The 23,449-nt window shown below is 36.1% G+C and overlaps 2 pseudogenes across 1 annotated transcript in view; both read right to left on the bottom strand.

The window, feature by feature from the left end:
- Nucleotides 1-4,626: 4,626 nt before the first annotated feature.
- The window catches only part of LOC106008578 (olfactory receptor 4P4-like), a 31,869-nt pseudogene continuing 13,046 nt past the window's right edge, over nt 4,627-23,449 (bottom strand). The window contains exon 2 of the transcript XR_015449994.1: nt 4,627-6,050. The product of XR_015449994.1 is annotated as an olfactory receptor 4P4-like (transcript). The remainder of the gene's footprint in view (nt 6,051-23,449) is intronic.
- LOC101723626 (olfactory receptor 4P4-like) lies at nt 9,563-10,611 on the bottom strand (annotated as a pseudogene).

The raw sequence follows: 23,449 nt of genomic DNA, 5'->3' as shown, positions 1-23,449 counted from the left end.
CTGCCTCAGCCTCACATGCAGATGGAATTACAGGGTATGCCAACAAATCCTACTTCATCTTTCTTATTTTGCATTACATCCAAGTGCTGTGATATCTCATGCTGTGTCCTTAGCGCTTATGAAAACTTTTGTCCATGGATTCAGACTGATATTTCTATGGGAGGACCAGTGCTGAAATGTGCTAGTGTGCCATTTTGCTTATCTTTTGCCATAGTTCAACAGTTTCTTAGTCAGTAAGATGGGCCTGAGAAAATAAGATACTGAGATTGTGGCAGTGACATCTGTGGGGAATCTGAAAGTTATGAACACCCAAATTCCTCGACACCTCCTGACAAACAGAGTCAGTCCTCACTTTGTTCACATGGGAGAACAAGTTATCATTGCCTGGTGATCACATAATAAACTCATCTGAATCTATTTCCTTGCAAAACTATGCCTATTTTCTTAAAATTTTTTTTCATAGGCCTCATTTTACTACCACGGCCCTGAGAGCAGTTTGCACATTTCAAGCCTAAAAGTTCCTACATTTCATTATAGCCTGTTCCAAATGGTTCTGTTTTCTACTGTGCTGATTAATAAACACTGATATTCAGTAGACAATCAGGAAGTATCTGTGTAGAATCCAAAATCATCTCAACTATGCCTTTTCAAAACTTAAGTTAATTTTCTCAAATTACTCATCTGATTACTGTTACTCAAATTGGAGAATTCTCTTCTTATGTACATGTTAATTGTTTCGTGTAATTTGTATCTTTTAAAAATATCATCCCTTTACCATTTTATGCTGGTATCTAGAGGAATTTTCCAGCTTATTTTCTAATTGACTAAGTCTGTGACAATATCACATTTTTTCTTCGATGCAAAACTCATTTATAATTTTAATTTATGTATCTGAAATAAAATAGTAACTATGTATGTAAACAGTGTGAAGACTCATTAACACAGATCCCTTTATATAACCACCATCATAAAAATAGAGCATCATTCATGGTTTCCAAGTTTCTTGAAAGCCTTTTTTTTTTTTTGGTACTGGGGATCAAACTCAGTACCTTGCACTTTCGAGGCAGGCAGTGGAACCACTGAACTAAATCCTCAGCCCTCTTAAAAGCCTCTTTCCCAAAGTATCCCCTCTTTCCCACTCAAGTGGCCCCATCCCATCTTATTAAGATTCTAATGGATGTGTACATCCACCCAATATTTATTTCTGCAGTTCCTAAATGCATAAGTAAAATAGTCTCTCCTAGTGAAGATTACACTGCTCATGTTGTCTTTTTGAGCTATACAATAAGCAAATATAAGCACATGGAATATAATTTTCCTATGAATATAAAGTAACCAACATGGCAGCTCATCTCAGATGGCTGTGCAATGATCAGGCTGCATTCCAACTTGCCAGATGCAGGCACTTTCATTTCTGTAGTACCCTTCATTTATTTTGATGGTTTTGCCTAAAAAGGTGGATGTGTCATGGCTGGTAACACTGTTTTTTCCTACATCATTCTGGCTTGAATTCCATTTAAGTTTCTTATTTCAGATGAAACGGGTGGGCAGAGAGAAATTCCTTTAGGTGTCTGTGGATTGAGGCTTCTGGGGCATAAGATGATGGCCTCACCAAGTGAAAGTCAAGATGCTTTGTCTAGTACAAAAGAAGTTTGTTGATTGAAGGGTCTTTTAAACTTAGGAGTCAGGATTTACAGCACCTGAGTTTAATGCTCTGACAAGTTGAGTAAAGTGTGTGGCCAGCAGCTATGAGTGCAAGCAAGTGAACAAGTCCTATTTGTCGTGTGCGTCTTACAATCCAGAAGACCCAAGTAGTTGTGCAATCCAAGTAAGTGTTCACTATGGAGCATTAGCAAAACCTTTAATAGGTGAATCACAGCAATAATATACAAAATGTTGGAGAAAAGCATTATATCCTTCTGTAGATAATGATTGCCCTTTGCAGAAATTGCTTCTGAGGTGATATTAAGTTCTAATTGATCTCTAGCAGCAAACCAAGAGGAACCAAATGTGAATTTACTGTTGGAGTGCTGGCATTGTCTACTAAGTGTGGGGTTGCTAGCAGTGCTACATCGTGAAGATGAAACAATACCTTGGAGATTTGTACTGATAGGCTTAAGAAATGTCTACAAGATTTCTGCCAAACTCTCATCCCTCAGTCAATACTTGTGGCTTCATGTGGAGCTGACTGGAGAGGAAGTTTTGAATTATGTTGGTTTACATCTAGCTCTGCATGAACACTTGAAAATAGAAAGCTATAACATTAAAGGCCAAAAAAAACTGTCCTGAAAAAAATATGGGTTTTGAGGAAAATCTCAGTTAACACAACTTTGATCAGTGTATTTGTTATCTTTGTATACTTTGTATAAGCAAAGGAATTACCAAAGACATAGACACATATTCCAATTCCTGGCAGTTGCTAAAGGTTTCATTGCATGTTCTGAGTCTTTGAAGGCATGATAAAGATATAAATGGATAGATCATTTGGACGAAATATAAAAATTCTCAGATCATGCAAATAATCATCCAAGGCTGTCCTCTACAGAGATTTTGTGATGGTAGACACTGTGTTTGGTGGATGGCAACAATGATCTCTTCTCAACTCTTACTCACTGATGTGGTTATAAAATGGCCATGGTTGCAGGCATCAGAGCTACTGTCAGGACTGGATGATATGGCAATTCTCTCCCCCAAGATTCTTTGAGCTGTTACTATCACAGAAAACATGTGACTCTGTGTATCTGGAATTCAGATCTAGTGAGGAACAATGTCTTTGCTCCCCCATGTCTAGAGCATTAGCTGGGAAAACTCCAAAGGTTGATGGCAGCCTAGTGAGCCAGCAGGTGAAACCCACTGGCAGCATCCTCATAGTCTGGTGAGTGATTGTGGATTGGGGTTGAAAGCCCAGCACACTTGTGGACCAGAAAAACTCACATTTAACTTCTACTTATGCCCCCAGTGTTTAGGTTTGTGTGGACCAGGAAAGATAGATTTCATGCATGATGACCTTCACAGAAACAAGGAAAATGTGCATTTTTTAAAATATCTCACCATGAAAGTCAAAAAATTTCCATTTACTCTATCATATTGCTTGATGTAGTCATAAAAGTCCACCCAAGCTTAAGGGAGGGGACCAAACACCTCACCAATAGTGAGAATAGTGCCAATGTCACAGTGCAAGAACAGCATGTGGAACTTGGTATGGAGGTACACACCTACAGGCCAGTACTCTGGGAGGCTGAGGCAGGAAAATCACAAGTATGAGCCCTGCCTAGGCAACTTACTGACAGCATGACTCTGTCTCAAAAATAAATAAATAATAAATAAATAAATGGCTGAGGATGTAGCTCAATATGAAGGCCCTAGTTTCAATCTCCAATATTATACACACACACACACACACACACACACACACACAATTCTAAAAATTAATAAATAAGAAGGAATAGCAGTGAAATGGGAAACATTATTGTGACCATGTTTGGAAACTACTACCTGTCACCAACATCGAGTGTCCACCATGCATTCGTCCACAGGGAGACTGATCAGCCCTGGGGTTGCAGGATGACCCCACGGAAACCTCCCAGCATGAAAAGGATAGAATTTGTCCACAGAGAAATAGACACATTTATAGAACTAGATTTGCTTTATTTCTCCCAATAACCCACGGCCTTATGAATGCTCTATTCATCATGATGTTACCTCACCTGGCACTGAGCCTGCTTGCGTAGCATATTTCACAAGGAAGGAGCCATGGAGGTGAACAGGTCTGCTCACTCCACCCTCACTCCTTCTACCCTGTACATCCATTCCCTCCAAAATCATATGTTGAAGCCCTTCCCCACTTCTGTATCTCAGAGTGTGTCCTCGAGAATGGGTCTTTACAGAGATAATCAATTTTAGATGAGTCTGTTTGGATGTACCTCATCTAATCTGACTGGGTGTATTATGTAAAGAGAAAGTCTGGGCACACAAAAGAGACAGCAGAAATGTGCTCATGGAGAAAAGGCACGGGAAGGCCCAGGGAGGTGCTCAGAATTAAACACGTGGATGATACCTAAAATCTCAAGACCAAGGACACAAAAGATGGCTCTACCAATGTGTATTTTCATATCCATGTATTTTTTCAGATATCTACTATTAATTTTCTCCTTATATTTTATAATTATTCTTTGATTATAGAATATCAAGGAAAGATCAGAACTTGGGGTAGAAGAAATAGTTGCACTGAAATTAACATTGTCCAGGAGGTTTAGGATGTAGTATTCATTAAGGGGAGGAATAAAATGAGACTATCTTTGTAGAAGGAATTTTTTCAGTGGAAAAATAAAAATCTTTATGTTAAGGTAGAGTTAAGTGCTGTATATATAAACGATTGTTTGTAAAGGCTAGAAGGGAAAAGAATTGAAATCACCATTCATCTCTTAATATCAGGTGAAAAATCAGTTTTCTATATTCTCTGAAATCCTGGGAGAAGAAGTGCATAAAATATGTGTCTCCTTCACCACATGGCTTTCTACTAGTTTATGTCAAAAAAAGTGACATGCCAGACTTAAATTGGAAAGCAAAATACAAGATGAACTAATTAAGTAACATTCAAAATGAAGAATTAAGGGGAACGTGAGCAGGTATGTGAAAATACAGAAAGGACAAACATGAAAATAAAAGTTAACACCCACTTAGGAGAGGTGTGAGCAAATGCTAGAAAAACTCAACTTTGGAGGGTGGCTGGCTCTGGCATGTGCAGAATATGCTTTAAACAAATTGATGCTTCCTAATTGTATATATTTATGCACAGAGTGTGAGACTAAATTACACACATACAATGCGTAATGATGGAATCAGAATAATTACTATAAGCATCACTTTGAACTTTTATCCTTCCTTTGTGATAGGAACATTCAAAATCCTCTCTTCTAGCTCTTTTTAACTATGCAGTAAATTAACTACAGTCATCCACTGTACAACAAAACACTGTAACTTATTCCTCCTACCTATCTGTAATCTTGTTTTCATATCATTCCATTTCAATTCTTAGACTAAGCATTGAGCCATAAAATAAAATTCTAAATTGGCTTACACAGTACTTCCTTCCTTCCCAAACAATTTTGGTGACAGCACATTTTCCTGATGGCATCCTTCATTTTCAGGTTTCTTAATGTGTAGATCAGAGGGTTGAACATGGGAGCGATGATGGTATAGAAAAGAGAAAACACTTTGTCTGCAGGAAATATTCTGTTTGGTCTAATGTAAATGAAGAGCAGGGCACGAAGAACAGCACTACTACTGTGATGTGGCAGCCACACATTGAGAGTGCCTTGGAATGGCTCTCTGCTGGGTACACCCTATTGGTGCACAATATCAGGATGTAAGATGCCATCAAAATCACAAATATCATCAATGCAATCAGGCCCTAATTAATAAGCACCAAGAGACCAACTTTGTGTGTGTCTGCACAGGCTGATTTCAGCAAAGCGTACACATCACAGAAGTAGTGGTGTAACTCATTGGTCCCACAGAATGGTAGGAAGATGGTGAGGAGGAACTGACTGGCAGAGTGCAGAAATCCCCCAGAACAACAGGCTATGATGATCCAGTTACACCGCTGCCTGCTCATGATTACAGTATAGTGCAGTGGCCTGCAGATGGCCATGTAGCAGTCATAGGCCATCCCCATGAGGATGAAGATCTCAATACCTCCAAGGAAGTGAATGATGAAGAGCTGTAGTATGCAGTTACTGTAGGAAATAATTTTCCTTTCTGCCAGTAAGTCACTCATTACCTTGGGTGTCACTGTGGATGTATAGCAAAGGTCAGAGAGCGAGAAATAATAGAGGAAGAAATACATGGGTTGGTCAATTAGCTGTGTGCATGTGATAAGAAATTATCATGAGCACATTTCCCATCCAAATAGCAATGTAACAAAATAAAAATAATACAAAGCAGAGGGCTTCAATCTCTTTATTTTGAGAAAGTCCCAGAAGAATAAACACAGTGACATTATTTCTCTTTCCCATGGCCTGGTGCAGCAAAAATACATTAACAGCCACCTGAAAAGACAAAAGCTTAAGTTAAAGCCATGAATTTTATGAAGAATGTTGATAATGGAACTTATATTATGAAACTAACTTTAATGGACAAGATACGAGGCAGGCGTGGTGCCACTGAGCTAAATCCCTAGCCCAAGTCACAGAAATGTTGATAACTACATTGTTAATGAGTACAACTCTTTCTAGTTCTGCTGAGAGAATTAACTCCTTTTTAGATAAATATTATTCAGCACATCACAGGGGCTCAATAAATAATTATATTGAATGTATTTGTCTTTATCTCTTCTCAAATACCAAGCTGCTATTCCCTTAAAAATTGTTAAATATTTCTTGACAATTAAGAGAAGAAAACTTTAAAGATTTAAAATAAATGCAGAAATAAATTATTCAGTAGTGGAAATCAGTGTTGTAACAGTTACTGCAACCAACAGGGATAAGCAGTGAAAGAAATATAGATAAAATAAACTCATACTCAAGTTTTAATATACATCCTGTTTTTATTTAGTGACACGGCTGGGGTCTCTGGTTCATCTTATTTTTGTTTTCATTTCTCTGATGACTGGGGATCGATCACCACGGTCCTGCCTCTTTCAAGGATCTGATTTGTTCTTGAAATTTGTGTGTTTTTACTGTTTGATTTGTTCTTAATGAAAACCTTGCTGACTTGCTACTAAAAGTTCTAAACATTTTCTTTCTGACTTGAAATTTGCCACCCAAGTGAGCATCAAGCCCCTGTACTCATGTCACTAAAATGTCACAATGGGCTCACAATGAGCAACTCCTCGAATTTACTGCCACTCTACTCTTAAAAGAAGTTAGTCTGTCGAATTCGAAGAGATGCCTGCATTGAAGTTACCTGGCAGCCATGCATTTTCTAAACAATGGAGCCAAAAACAGCTATCACACGTGTAGCATGGGAATGGGAAGGAAGAAATAATTCATCACAAATCTTCTCAAGCCCAATCCTTGTGAATTCTTTCCTTTAACTTCCCTGATGCTGTGTTCTACTGACCGCAAGGAAATCCTGATAATCCTCCTATTGTTCAGATTACTATGGTTCTGGATTTACACTGCATTCTGTGTAGACCCCTAGCTACTAAAAAGCAAAGTAAAATGTTTTGTCTTTAGAAACAACTGACACCTGTCATGCAGCCAGTATTCATACTAACAGTGAAAAGTAAAATATTCAAACCAACAGTCTGAAAGCAATGGGATAATTTAAATATTCAAGTGAGGCAAACCACAACCTCTACTTTTATCACTCATGTTATTTCTAGAGAGGACTAAACTCACAGGATTACTTAATAATGTGAATGATCTAAAAGTGCATCATGCACAGGTCTGTGTGTATTCTGGAGCAAGGACCATTCTTTCTATGCTGTTTGGATTTACCTTCAGAAAGGACTGCTCACTGCTCCTTTCCTCTGATTCGGAGACCCGAGGAAGCTAGGCTAGGATCCGGGTTATAAGTGGTATGAAGACTGTAGTCAGCTGTGCCAGTTTAGGAACCTTAGTCATCATCCGTCCTCTGGGCCCAGATTTAATTACCCTGAACTTTACTCCAAAAAAAGTTTTGCAAATAAAATGCATTTGATGAAATTTTTTGAAGGTCATATTTTTTCCTTCATGCCAGCAAACTGAGAAGAAAAGTCTAGTTCTGCCTTGTAGGCTAGTTCTGGGTTTCATTTTTTTCAAAAAGTGTATTTGTTGCATTTTCTGAGAGAAACAGAGTGGCTTCTAGTTAGGTAGAATTCAGAGGGGGGGACTAATAAACCTTAGTATTGTTTTGTATGGAATTAGAAAACTTCCATCCAAAGAATTTGTTAAAAGGAAAAAAAAGTATCAATAAAAAATGCATTGATTGGCTGTCTGACATCCAAATCAAGGTTTAACCAATGGTCCGTTCACTTGATGTTCACATTCCTCTACTCTAGTGCTTTTAGATGTGGACTTTCATGATAGATAAAAAATACATCTGTCAAATACATCTGGCTGCACTCTTAAAATTTTATATTGGCTCATAATTTATGATGTTTCAAATTTTTTTAGAGGAAACATTTTTAGAATATTTGATCAAAAAGAGCATGTTTATAGTGTGTACTATGAAGTCAAACAAATATGAAGGTCTTACTTTCTCTTTGAAATTCATAGAAGATGATAGGAAAAGGAGTAATATTTATAATTCTCAGCCTATTTCTCCCAAAACCTGTAGGCATTGTTATAGTGTAAGAATTTTTCTAATATCAAGAAGGTATTAGGCAAATGTTACAATCCAGTATAATACCATTTTTATTAGTAACTTGACAAAACAACAAGGTACACAATTCCTCTCCAATATAAATTGATATAATTTGCATGCCATATCAACATTTTCTCCTCCTCCTTACCTTTCATTTTGTCTTACTGTTGAAAGTATCTTTTAAGATTTTATTGCATTTCAAATTTTAAAATGTGTTTTAGTAGGGCTTTTGTTAATGTTACTTTTTATCTGCCTTCTCTTTGTTTACATAGAAATATTGTTTATTTGATATAAAAGAACCCTTTTCACATACACTGGTTCCTTTGGAAAAATTTGTCTTGGAAATCTATTCTTCATAGCATCTACAAATAATATATTTTCTCTGTGCACATATTGATATGATTTTTAATGTCTATCTATTCCTGTGTTCTTGTTGTTCTGATTTTTTCCAAACATAAAGCAAATAATAGTACACGCAAAAAATGTGCTCCAGCAAAATTTATATTTTGAAGCATTTTCCTTGGTACTACTTCTTCCACAAGAATTGTGACTGGTTTAATTTCTCATGTCTACACATCTGGAATAATTTTGGAACCTCTCAAAGAGATGGGGAGCTGCTTCACCTTGCATGGCACAGTACCACTTCTTTGCACATTTTAAACAAAATTATCTGTGTGAACATTGGCAATATCTAATTAATTTTAGAATGTCATAATTTTAGCTGAATATCCCATACAATAACTAAAATAAACCTCCTTAAGAAAATAAATTAAATTTTAATTTTGTAAATGACCTGTTTATATTATTTCTAAAGAATGCTAAAACAGTTGCTTAGACTCCTATGTAAATTTCAAAAAAAATAATACTTGTTAAAATTCTGCAACAGCATCTGAATTGATTATTCTACATAACAAAGGTATCATTCTTTAGCCTACAATATTTTTAGTATAGATTTGCTTCTCTACTCCTTCTCAGTCTTACTTGTGAAATTTTCATTTTACTAGTAATTTTCCAGTTCCTGATCTTTGATATTTGTAAATGAATGATTTGCATTCCATGATTTGAATAAGATGTGCCATATACTGATAACAATTACCCACAGTAAAGGTAAGCATTATATGTCACTAACCTGAGCTGAGAATAATAAAAAGAGGAATGGAGATGAGGAAAGCAGAATAGAGATGGATTGAGGTGGGTAGGAAATGGATTTTAAAAAGAAACAAGCTCTGTTAGGTACATGTACCTACTTTCCAAGATGAATGTAAATGTCATATACTGTAAACATGTACTAATAAAATTAAAATTTAAAAAATTAATAATGTTCCTTGGTGTGGACAAATAAATTTTTACTGCTGCATAAAATTATTTAGTGTAACTAGAACAAATCAATTATGTTTTTCTTCTAAAAATATCTTCTAACACCAAACTTTTCTCAGAGCCTTTTTCATCTCTGAATTTCTCATGATGTACATTAGGGGATTGAACATGGGTACAATAATGGTGTAAAATAGAGCAAAGATTTTATCTTCAGGGAAAGTAGTAGGGGGGTCTCAGGTAAGAAAAGATGAAAGGTCCAAAAAATAAGATAACAACAGTGATGTGAGACCCACAGGTAGACAGGGCTTTGCATCTTCCCTCAGCTGAGTGATTTCTTAATGTGAACAGTATAATGACATAAGACCCAAACAGGAGAACAGAGATTACTAAGGCAACCATTCTGGATTGGCAACCACAAGTACACCAGTGAAGTAGGTATCAGTACAGGTAACTTCCAGCAAAGGAAAAATATCACAGTAGTAGTTGTCAATTTCATTGGGACCACAGAAGGGCAGCCCAGTTATCACAGAAAACTGGGAAAGGGAATGGGCAGCCCCATTAGCCCAGGCAGCCATGATTAGGAGGCTGCATCTAGTTCCTTTCATGATAATCATGTAGTGGAGAGGTTTGCAGATTGCTACACAGTGGTCAATGGCCATAATTGTGAGGATAAAGATTTCAATCATTCCAAAGAAGTGCATGGTCATGATCTGTAACATGCAGTTCCTGTAGGAGACGGACTTTCTTTCCACTAGGAGATGGCCAGTCAACTTGGGTTTCCACACAGGAGGTATACCAGATGTCTATAGAAGATACATGATTGAGAAAATAGTACATTGGTTGATTATACAGAGAACTGCATTGGATGGAGATAAGGATCAGAAGGTTTCCCATCAAGATGGCAAGGTAACAAAACAGGAGGAAGATGAAGCAAAATATCTGTGTGTTCTGGTCTGAAGAAAGACCCAGGAAAATGAATTCTGATATGTTTCTCTGATTTTCCATATATGATACCCAATGCACAAATAATTATCTGAGGAAAAATGAATTTAGATAAAAGCATTTATAACAGGATCACAATCATATAAAGACTACCAGAAAGTCACAGAAACTATTCAAACAAATCATGGAAGCTTATACATAAAAAATATATTAATAATATTTGTTTTTGTTCTGATTTCACCAGTAGTTGTTTTTGAAAAGATGTTCCAAGCCATCTATCATATTGGTAATACTAAGAATATAATTTATTAAACTGTGAAAATATAATGATTAAAAATTGCAATTTCAAATTAAAAGAAGTTCTGATGTTGCTATTTATGACATTGAGATACAAGAAAAATTTCTTAATATAATGCAGGACATTTAACTAATTTGTAATTTTTAGTCTTATTCTTCATTCACAGTGTTTTCAGTTTAGATAATGGGCCCTTCTCCCAGCAAGTGACAGAGCAGTTCTCAGAACTGCTTTCAGACATCTGTTCAATGAATGTATTTGCAGTTTTAAAATTCTGTAAATTGTTAGCTGTGTGATTGGTGGATAATACAGCTCAAAACCTAGGGGTAAGAAGCTGGGTAAGTGGATCTTTCTTGTTAAAATAAGGAACAAAAATTTGACATCTATGTTACAAGACAAAAAGAAAACAGAGAGAAGCTCAGCCGGTCCCAGCACCTGGAAGGAAGCTCCCTGCCTCCATCCCAGGCTCCTAGGGCAGTGAAGCTCAGCCGGTCCCAGCACCCAGAAGGAAGCTCCCCCACTGCCATCCCAGGCTCCTAGGGCCAAGAAGGTGAGCTGGTCCCAGCACCCAGAAGGAAGCTCCCCACCTCCATCCCAAGATCCTAAGGCAGAGAAGGTGAGCCAAGTGGGCGCCAGAAGCACCCGCCCCCCCGTGGAAATGAGAAGACACATAAACAAGCCTCAAAAACAGACTTCTGGATCACCTACAGCAACCCCAAAGGGAAATGAGATGGAACACTGATACTCAACCACCTGGACTCTCTGAACTTGCAACAAAAGAGGATCTGGGAAAAATGAAATCAGAAATAATTACTCAGATAACAGCAAAGATTTTGCTCATGGTGCAAGGCAAGATTAATAAATCTAGAGAGGACACAGATAAAAAAAATAGAGGATCTGAGGAATATGATGGAATCCCAACATAGGAAACAAATGGAATCCATAAAACAGATACAAACAGATTTCCAAGAGATTAAAAACTCCATCGAAAGTCTGCGCAGCAGAATGAACCAATGTGAGGATAGAATTTCACATATAGAAGATAAGATTGCAATTAGTGAGGAGGAAAAGAAAAATTGCTTTAAAATTGTAAGGGAACACGAGAAATCAATCCAGCAGCTGCTAGAGGATGCAAAGAAGAATAACATAAGACTGATTGGAGTCAATGAAGAAACAGGAGAGAGTGCAGATGACATAAAAAAAACTGTTCACAGAAGTGATGGCAGAAAACTTCCCAAGGAGGGGGAAAGAACTTGACATACAGATGAGTGAGGCATATAGGACTCCAGCTAGCCTTAATTAAAAAAAATCTACACATAGGCATATAATAGTTAGGCTTCCAGAAATCCAACAGAAGAACAAAATTCTACAAGCAGTGAGAGAAAAGAAACAAATCACATACAAAGGAAAGCCCATCAGAATCACAGCAGACTTCTCAATGCAAACCCTCAAGGCAAGAAGAGCTTGGAGTGATGTATTTCAAGCAATAAAGGAAAACAGCCTCCAACCCAGATGGATGTACCCTGCAAAACTATCTTTCAAAATTGATGGAGAAATAAGATACTTTCATGATAAAGAGCACCTCAGGAACTTCATGAATACCAAACCGGCACTCCAAAAAGTTTTAGACAATACCCTAGGAAAAGACAATGAGGACCACAACCCCAGGAAACCCAGCAGAATGAATCCATTGGGTGTGACAAATTAAATGCAAAGGAGGAGAATCCAACAAAAAGAAAAAGTCATGACAAGGCTTTTAAAACTTTTGACTTCATCTCCCTAATGAGTGTATAATTCAATCTTATTATTGTACTGATTAGTATTTTTCTGATTCTAGAACTGCACACCATTCCTTGTCCTATACTGGCTATTTATCCTCTTCTTATGTCTACATTTTAATTGGGTTGTCTATTAATGAACTCTAAGAATTCTTTATATATTCTGCTCATAGTTTATATGCATTGTAAATATGGTCTGTTTAAGGACTACTTTTCATTTTTAATGATGTCATTTAAAGTTCTAAATTTTGATGGAATCTCATTTATCAATTTTTTTTTCTTTTATACATCATGTTTTTTGTATCCTAGGTAGTTCTTGCCTACCCTGAATTCATAAATATTTTCCCTTATAATTTCTTCTTACAGTTTTATACTTTTAGGCTTTCTTATTTAGGTTCATAGATCCTTTCAAGTTATTTTCATGTATGAAAAAAAAGGGTTGAGGTTAATTTTTTTATATACGGATACCAGGTGTTCTAGTGCTGTTTGCTGAAGACATTATCTCTTCCTTGGCTCTTGAATCAAGTTTATATTCTATAAAATGCTAATGTTAAATAATCTTTCAAAACTCAGTGGACCATATATGTGTGGTTCTATTTCTAGATTCTCTGTTTTATTCAAATGATCTATATGCCTTTCCTTACACCAACACTGCCTCGATTACTGAAGCTTTAGAAGAAGTCTTAAAATTGGGTGCTAAATGTCTTCCAACACTGTTTTTGTTTTTGTTTTTGGCTTTTCTGGGTCCTTTGTACTCCTACATAACTTTTAAATTTCAATATCCAGTTCTTCATTTACAGCAAGTATACACAGACCTGAATTTTTATATATACCTTGTGTTTTCTAATCCTGCTAAATTCAAGTACAAGTTCTAGGGGCTCCTAGAGATTTCTTAGTATTTTCTCTGTAGATGATCATTTCATCTACATATAAAGATTTTGCTTCTGCCATGCCAAAAAAAAAAGAAAAGAAAAGAAAACTGACTACAGAGTAAAAGAGTTGAAGATTTTTGTCAATACATCTTGAAAAATAACAAAACAATTTGTATATATTTATTTAAATTTTAGTGTGAAAAAGATATCTTCAGGCAAACTCTAGAATCAGTAGCATTAATATTATAGAGACATAAAGAAAAAAGCAATTGAAATTGACAGTTAATTTTAAATCTACACAATTAACATGTTCTGCTAAAACAAATTATGGGTATTAAAGGTGAATGAAAGATATGCAATGTAACTGTATGATTATTAATGGCTTTGCACAAATACCTCTTTATAAGATCAGGGTAGAATTCACTCGAAGACAATGGAAGAGTACGCAACAGAGAGGATGCACTTCTGAGCACTATTCACCCCAGTGGTGAGAAATTAAACAGCATTCAGACTGTCTACTTGGCTCTCAGATTATATGTGGCAGCCCTATATGGCCCCCTAGATCCTATTTATTAATATTATGGAACTTTTACAGCAACAATATGCATAGAGTGATAAAGTTAGCATTTTCCAAGAAGGGACGGTCTAAATTTGATTATTTTCTGTCAGTATCTCCCTCCAACTTTCTATTCTCTATAGTTTGAAAACAGTAGGTCTTATCTTCAAAACTGTGTATAAGTTTTAGAAACTCCTTCAAAAATAATAAGCTTTGATAATTTATTAAACTGTATGGGCATAATTATCATTACAAGTGATCCCTCATTTAAGAAAATGATATTTTGCATTTCTTTATGTAAATGTACAAAAAATGAACTTAAAATGTTTTAAATAATAAGGAAATGTAGTCATTAGAATGACTTAAGATTTAAAATATACATCTGACCCAAACATATTATTTCCTGTATGGAAGGAACTGATTAAAAACTGAGTGAATTTCTGAGATCAGAGGTTCAATGAAGTATAGAGTTTAAAAAGTAGAACTCATTCTTCAGTTGCCTGCCATAACCGTTGGGAGATGTTTCAGATGCATAGCAGTAGAAGAAACCACTGTAATTCTTTTTTTTTTTTTTTTTGGTACTGGGGATTGAACTCAGGACCTTGCACTTGTGAGACAGGTGGTGGCACCACTGAACTAAAACCCGAGCCCTAAACCACTGTAATTCTTATATCATGAAAGGTGGCAGACTTTGAGATCACTGTCAAATCCACCACCACAGTTCTGAGAATAAATGTGTAGAGTAGCACTGCTCTGTTTAGCAAGCTTTACACAATTTCAAGCTTTGAATTAGAGCAGTGTAACTGTTAATATTCAAACCTGCATACTTATGGAAGTAAGATTCTCATCTGGAGGTATTATTAGTATAGTATGAACAACTTTAAATTATAGGAATTGTAATCAGGAAATAAAGGAATATTTCTGAAACTTTTATGTCATTATGCATGAGGAGGGGGAAAGAATACGTTGTTAAGTAGAAGTGTTATTAAATCAATGAAGAAAATTTTAAAATAAAACAATAAAATCTAATAAACAGTGATTTTTATGCCGCATCGTCTATGTATCAGCAAATTTGTGATGATACAGAAAGCATATCAGTCATCTAGATGGCTCCAAATTCATGTATTTGCCATCAGGTGAAATATATAAATTGAAATGTGGCTACATGTGTCTGTTTCAATCTTTGATGTAAATTTTATAAAGCAGTTGATTTCAACACTATACAGCCTTTCCAAATAAGCAAAAGATGACAGTTATCTGGCGTGGATTAGACAGTCTGTACAGCTTACTCCCAACAATTATTTTATATATTTATTCCCAAGAATTGTTTCACATTTTCACTTTCTGTTATAATTTATGATAAATTTTAGAAAACATAAGTTGAATTATTGTAAATTTCTTCATTCATAAATCTGTTTCATTCACACAAGACAGTTTAACTTTTCTTCATTTGAATTTAAACATTAATTAAACTGAAATAAATCATTCATAGAAATAGTGAATTGGGCTTGAGATTATGATATGTAATTTCTTGGGAGAACAAAAGGTACATAACTAAGAATGATTTATCTTTTCCTTATCATTTTCTTTTAATGAGTGAACTGATAATTTTTTAAATTGTCTCAAACAAGCAGACACATCCTATGAAATATTTTCTGATAAACAAAAACAAGCACTAACCTCGATTTTAGAAGGGAAATCTGAACAAGCTGGATGTAAACAATGTTTCAGTGGTGAGAAAAAGGAGTGAAGAAACAGGGAAGAAAAGATGGAAACTAAAGAAGAGAGAGAGAGAAGGAAAGAGAGGAAGGAAGAAGAGGGAAAGATAAAAATCAATACTGTGAAATTTGTAAACTTTTAATTTTAAATAAGTAACTTTTTGTGCTCTCTAAACTAAATAAAAAAATCAGTGTGCATTCTTGGTGGCATTGCTGAACAGTTCCAATCACTCCTTACAAAATATTTTCAGCAATTGTTTCTCCTGTAGGTTAAGTAGTTTCATAACAGGTCTATGTTTTTCTATTGGTGAGAGCAGCATGTGCTACTACCAAAACTTACTTTTCCTGACTTCAGTAAATCTAGACAATTTTAGGATAATGACATTTGAAAGGTGAGAATTTTTCCAAAGTTTGAATCTGCAGTATTATTAACAATCTGAGCATTGTTATTTTTAAACGTGTTATACAAAATTTAAACGCTGCTTGCATTATGCAATGAAACCAAACATTGCTAAAAATGTTTTTACTCTTGGTCAAATTTTAATGGACCATATCTGAATGCACAGCACTAAATAACAGAATAAGCATCAAGTAGATCAAAAGATCCTTAAACAAAGCTTATGGGCGTAATTACCTGCACATTAATTATGGGTGGTCTTTAAATCAGTTTTATGTTACTCAGGAAAATATCTTGGTTGCTCATTCAGCATCCTCAGTTATATAGTTGCCAAATTTTTCCTAGTATTTACACCTGCAATACAAGCTATGTATAAATTAATGAATAAGAAATTTATGTCATTTCTCAGAAAATGTCTTCATGATTGTGTTCTTTTCATTTCAAAGAAGATAATTCCACAATTTCTCAAGGAGAGTGAAATTAAAATACCTCTGCAAACTGTCCTGTATTATGGAATAAAGTATTTTTTCATTCCATAAGAAAATGGCCTAGGATTTCAATTGCTAATACAACTGCCTGACACCTGCTCATACTTGAATGCAAAGAAGAACATGTTAAAAGAGCATGCATGTATTTGCTCTAGGACTTACCACTTTTCTATTACATCTAAAAAATATTGCACTGAAAGAGCTACATATATCCAGAGAAGGGATCGTAACTGTTATTTATTTTGAAAGTAAAGAGAAATTATTTTCCCAGAAGTGTTTCTTAAACGTACTCCTTAAAATTGTCCAAGGTTCTATTGCTCCATGCTCCTGGGAGTTTCCTGAGTCTAAACCTAAAGTCCATTTTTAGAATCAGTCACTGCGCTCCTGAGGGGAGCTCAGGAAATCTGGCTAGTTTAGCCACAGTTCTCTTCTGAAGAGCAGGAGAAACACTTGGGTAGATGTACAGGTGCATTTTGCTTTCCTTCTATGGAAGTCTTTATTTCTGCAAATAATAAAAGTAAAAAGGAGGAGAGAGAAACAGAGACACAGAGAGAGACAGAGACTAGAGAGAGAGAGAAAGAGATCCAGAATCCCAACCAAAGACATTATCAAAATAAACATATTCAAGAGAGCCAGTTTATAAATCAACAATCTGCTAATCCACTGTTTTCCTGGGCTAGCAACCACATAACAGCAATGCACTGTTACTTCTACACTGGATAGGTTTAAATGTGAGGCATAAAGGAAAAGAGATAATAACCAGAAAGAATCAAAGTTACAACAAATATCCCACGTCTATTCACAGATTGGTACAGGACCCAAGTTTGTTGCTGAAAATTAGTAGAGAAGCCAAGAATGAAAAATGTATCATACGTGTGTATTGTGCATATGTATTCTATTCACTGACCTGCAGCTGACTGCCTCTCTATAGCACAGAATGCCTGTGTACCATACCAGGTTGCCATAGCGTGGATATCGTTTATCTCTGCAGAGGTTGATACACTGGAGTCTTTGTCCCAAGTGGTGTAACTGTGATCTGGTGGAAATTTAACAGAGGGACTCCAGACATGAGAGTGCAGTCTTGGAAGGTGGATCTCGTGTTACCCCTCAAGATCTAGTGAGGGGTTGTTATGCAAGGAGCAAGCCTGTCCTGTGTCTTCTCCCCCACTCTGCTCCTGGTTTCCGATGCCCTCACTTGTTTCCCCTGCAGTCTCACCATTCCTCTCCATGCCAGGAGGTGGCACAGCCCAGAGAAGACCTGCTGTGCTGCTATTGCTATTTGCATATTCAGCTTCCAAAGTGTCCATGAGTGCCCTCTGTCTGATATTTTATTACAGTGCTAAAAGGCTGATTACCAGTACTCACATAGGAATTTACTACAAACATCAGTATTTCATAGTATCTCATCTAAATCACGAGTTCACTAAGATATCCTCAAAGTTTTTATACTCATTAAATTTTTTTTGCAATACATCAGTGATTGTAGGCATTTTGAGGGCATTTTCTGATTTAAATAATTAAAACGTCATTGGATGGAATTATTTCCTCCAAGAGTCAGGATCAGACAAAAAGAAAATGTCAAGAAATTAAGCAATTTGATCAAGATCATATTTCATTTCAAAATAACACCAGTATATTTCATATTTTAAACATATGTAGATGTGAAATGCATGGCAACAATATATAGAATTAGGAAGTGGGAAAATCAAAGCAGAAGTAAAAAGAAGAAAGTGGAAGAGAGAGGTAGACAGGAGGAAAGGCTAGTGTATTACCCATAAATTAATATCATATCACAGGAAGGTAGTTGTAATACAGTAAAGTTGTTTACCATAAACATTTAAACAACCATTTCAATAGCAAAACAGAGAGATACCCAACAAAAAAGAAACAAATAGATCAATAGACAAAGAGAGAAATTTGAAAGAAATGCAAGATGATAAATCCATTATTATTGATAATTATGCTAAATTAAATGATCTCAACAATAAATTAAAAGGCATGATTTGTTTAAAAACAAACAAAACCAAGAAGATCAAAGGATGGAAAAAAATATCATACTGATATCAGTGAAAAGAAAGATGAAGAGATTATAATGATTATACAGGGGTATTTCAGGTCAAAGAATATTATCAAAGAAAACAAACTTAATTTCACGATAATAAAGGGATCAAAGAAACAAAGAGAGTTAGAATGACAACAGAATTGCAACCATAGCAACAGTGCTTCAAAATGCAGAAATCAACTGCAGACCCATAGCAAAAAGAAACAATTCAACATAGTTGGAGATTTCAGTACCTGAATATCAATAGATGATAGGAGAAGTTGACCAAAAATTAGCAAGGATGTCTTAGACTTGAGCAAAGCTACCACCTAAGGTGACTTAGTTGTCTTTGCAGTAAACTAACCCTAACCCAAACCCTAACCCTAACCCTAACTCTAACTCTAACCCTAACCTTAACCCTAATCTAACCATAACACTAACCCTAAGTCTAACTCTAACCCTAACCCCAACTCTAATCATAACCATAACCCTAACCTTAACCCTAACACTAACCCTGGCAGAACACACATTCTGGCCAAGTGGCCTCAGAAGAGTTACCAAGGAGGAATATATTCTGATCCATATAACAAGATATCCTAGACTTATATGAACTCTAGTGTTTCAGAGTATGTTCTCTGACTACACTGTAATTAAAAATACAGGGAGAAATCTAGGAAATTAGCAAATATGTAGAAATTATAGAACAAATTCTAAGTTCATGGATCAAGAAGAAACTAAAAGAAATTCTATTATGATATAAAACAATTAAAGCACAATATATAAATTTTCTGTGATGCTGTCAATAAAACAGTACTTATTAGAAATTTATTAATATAAACATTGATGTTGAATGAAAATGAAGGTCTCAAATTAATATCTTCAATGATCACTTTAAGATTACAAAAATAAAGGGCAGGCTAAACCAAAATGAAAAAGTAAAAGGAAATAATAAGGATGAACATGATAATCAAGAAAAGAGAAAAATAAAAGAAAAATGGTTATTTGAGAAACTTACTAAAATTAGTGAACTTCTAGCCATATTTATCAGAAGAAAAATGCAGAAATTATCAATATCAAGAATAAGAATAGATATCACCACAAATTCTGTAGCTATTAAAATACTAGTAAGATAAAAATATAAAGTATACAAAATTCAACTTCATTTTTAAGATGCATGCTTTAAATCACCAAAAGTTTTGAATAGATACATATTAAAAATGAAGTTAAATGTCAACAACATACATGAAAAATTGTTCTGCATGAAAAATTATTCAACATCATCAGTCATTTATGCAAATGTGAATTGCATTTGAGATTGAAGTTCAGACCTTTTAGAATGACAAAAATTAATCAAGATTGACGCAGGTACAGAGGAGCAAGTATAATACACTTCTTTGGGGGAGAGTAGACAGTCATATCCACTTTGGAAAACATATTTTGGACATTTCTCAAAAAGTCCACCAGCCATTCAATTCCTAGGTATTTGGGATAAATGAAAGTCTATCTTCATGAAAACCTGTACATGAAAATTTACAGCAGTTTTAATTATAATAACCAAAAGCTGTAAACAACCCACATGTCCATTAATGAGTGGGGTCAAATCAGATGCCTCTGAAGTTCTGACTGCTACTTCTATGAAGACATCATAAACCCCATAATCAGTAGTTCCCGGAGTGCACCCTGGTAGTAGACAGCTCCCTCAGGCACTGCATTATTTCTGTCATGGTGTTATACTGCAGTGGCTACAAGAGCAGTGTTGACATGCTTGCTTTGGGTTAAAAAGCACAGCTTCAAGGTTCTGGGCTGTAAATGGTTCCCTGCCAACACTGGCTGAGTGTGGAACACTCGTCAACTCTTACCCATCTATGCCCTGCCTCAGTGCCATGATCTACAGAAGTGGTGGCAGTGGTGCCAGCAGTGGCAGTGGTGGCAGGCATCCTTTGCTCTCTTCCCAGCATGGAGGAAGCCACAGCAGCCTTGCCACAGGCTCAACAACAGCTGTCAGGCAGTTCCTCCAGGATGGCTGTGCTTATCTCCTTGGAGATAAGGTCATCACATTAGCATTCTGAGTAGAGGGACACTTGATGGCTGTTCTTGCTGCTCTGGGATATGGCAGCAGTGTGTAGATCTGTGTTTATCTGAGATCTTTGTGGTGAGATGAGGCCTTGCATGAATGAAATCACTTTCTATAGCCACAAGGAGGTCATTAACCAATGTCCCTGGCTCTGGCAGTGTGTGGAAGACAAAGCTATAGCCAATGTTAGATTGCATTCTGGGGAGAGACAACATAAAGAGGGCAGAAAAGGACACTTGGGCACTCGCACACAGTGGAAACATATATTAGAAGTAAAACCTTCAAAAGCAAAGAAAACCAGGAAAAATATTACAGCTCCTGAATATGTAAAGAAATCCCAAGAGACTCGCTGAAGAGTGTAGGAAGGACAGTTTCCTGTCACCTGCATCACTCTCCCCAGTCCCAGAAGACACAGTGCAAAGTGTGAAAACTCCAGTGTGGGAAGAGCAGAGGAATATGAGCACCAGACATGGCCACTTCTGGACTAAAATTAACCAGACCCTAGGAAAGAACAGCAATAGACAGACTTGCATGATCTCAACTCCAGACTGGTACATACGGACTGAGATTCCAGACCAGCAGCAGGGAGAGTACATCCCAGAGCTCCAGGCTCCAGGACTGAGTGTTGACTTCACTGCCCAATCCTGCTGCCATCAAGACAGCCCCCAGGGCCTAGGACTGCCCCTGAGTCCTGACCAACACCAGATCTGGAAGTGGACCTGCATACAGGCTTCAGACCTTCCCCATCAGAAGATGACACAACTGTCACACAGAAAGGAAGATTTTCCCAAAGGGGAAAAAAACCTGAAGCTTATCACTAACAGATCTGCTTCACTTCCCAAAATCGCTGAACAATGTTCTTTAACCTGAAGAGGATGGGCACTAATTATTATCATGAAAACATGAAGATGTAAAAGTGGCAGGCAATGTGACTACATAGTCAAATTCAGATTTCTCCAATATTTTAATAGAAGTATAGGAGTCAAATGTAGTTTTATTAGGAGGTTAAAATTAAAAGGTATTACAAAGCTAGCTAAAGTAATTTGTTAAAGGATGTACAACATGAATTCATTAATGGATATAACAATTACAAATGCACACAACAATGAAGCAAATATATTAAGCAAGAATTAATGGACCTGAAGTGAAAGATGACAATAATACAATAATAAGAAAGGACATCAATACTCCATGTTTAGAAATGGACAGATAATTCAGACAGAATACCAATAAGAAAACATTTGACCTGAACTACATTTTATACAAATAGATTTAATGTTATATATATACATATACATATATATATATGCACACACACACACACACACACACACTCATATATATACAGAATGTTACCTGCAGTACTAGAGCACATGTTCTCATCAAGTACACAGGGAATAATTTCCAGAATAAATTATGTTAATATGATTCATGGCCACAGAAAAATCTTTACAAAATCAAAGAGCATGAAAGAAAATCAAGTATCTTTTCCAACCACAATGGCATGGAAACAGAACTCAGTATTAACAGTGAATTCAGAGTGCTGAGGATCAGAGCTGCCCTAGAACAGAGGAAGTGAACCTTCTGGGTCACCTTACCCAGTGCCAAGGAGGTGAGCTGTGCAGGCACCAGCAGCACAATCTCTGCTCCCCCACCCCGTTGAAATGAGAAGACACATAAACAGTCTCAAAACCAAACTTACACGTCACCTAAAGCAACCATAAAGGGAAAGGAGATGCAACAATCTGATATTCAACCACCTGGACTCCAGAACTGGCAACAAAAGAGGATCTGGAAATAATAAAATCAGAAATAATTTCTCAGATAACAGCAGAGATTGTGCCCATAGTGCAAGACATGATCAATAAATCTAGAGAGGACACAGATTTTAAAAAATAGAGGAAATGAGGAACATGATGGGATCCCAACATAGGAAATAAATGGAATCCATGAAACATATGCAAACAAATTTCCAGGAGATTAAAAACTCCACTGAAAGTTTACGCAGCAGAATAGAGCCAATGTGAGAATACAATTTCAGATATAGAAGATAAGACTGCAATTAGTGACAAAGAAAAGAAAAATTTCTTTAAAATAGTAGGGAACCATGAGAAATCAATCCAGCAGCTGCTAGATGATACAAAGAAGGATAACATAAGACTGGTCAGAATCAGTGAAGAAACAGGAGAGAGTGCAGATGATATAAAAATTTGTTCACAGAAGTGATTGGAAAAAATTTACCAAGCAGGGGAAAAGAACTTTATATACAGATAAGTGAGGCATATATGACTCCAACTAGCCTTGATCAAAAAATAATCTACACATAGGCATATAATTGTTAAGATTCCAGAAACCCAACAGAAGAACAAAATTCTAAAAGCAGTTAGAGTAAACAAACAAAACACATACAAGGGAAAGCCCATCACAATTACAGAAGACTTTGCAATGCAAACACTCAGGGCAAGAAGAGCTTGGAGTGATATATTTCAAGGGCTAAAGGAAAACAGCCCCCAAACCAGATTGATGTACACTGCAAAACTATCTTTCAAAATTGATGGAGAAATAATATACGTTCATGAGAAAGAGCACCTTAGAAACTTGATGAATACCAAATCAACATTCCAAAAAATTTTACACAATATCCTAGGAAAAGACAACAAGGACCGCAACCTCAGGAAGCCC

Source organism: Heterocephalus glaber, unplaced genomic scaffold, assembly GCF_053883595.1.
Source record: "Heterocephalus glaber isolate CG9 unplaced genomic scaffold, H.glaber_assembly_v1.0 deba00000896, whole genome shotgun sequence".
Taxonomy (NCBI): Eukaryota; Metazoa; Chordata; class Mammalia; order Rodentia; family Bathyergidae; genus Heterocephalus; species Heterocephalus glaber.
Note: the sequence above shows the minus strand (reverse complement) of the source record. Positions and strands in the feature narration are given on the sequence as shown.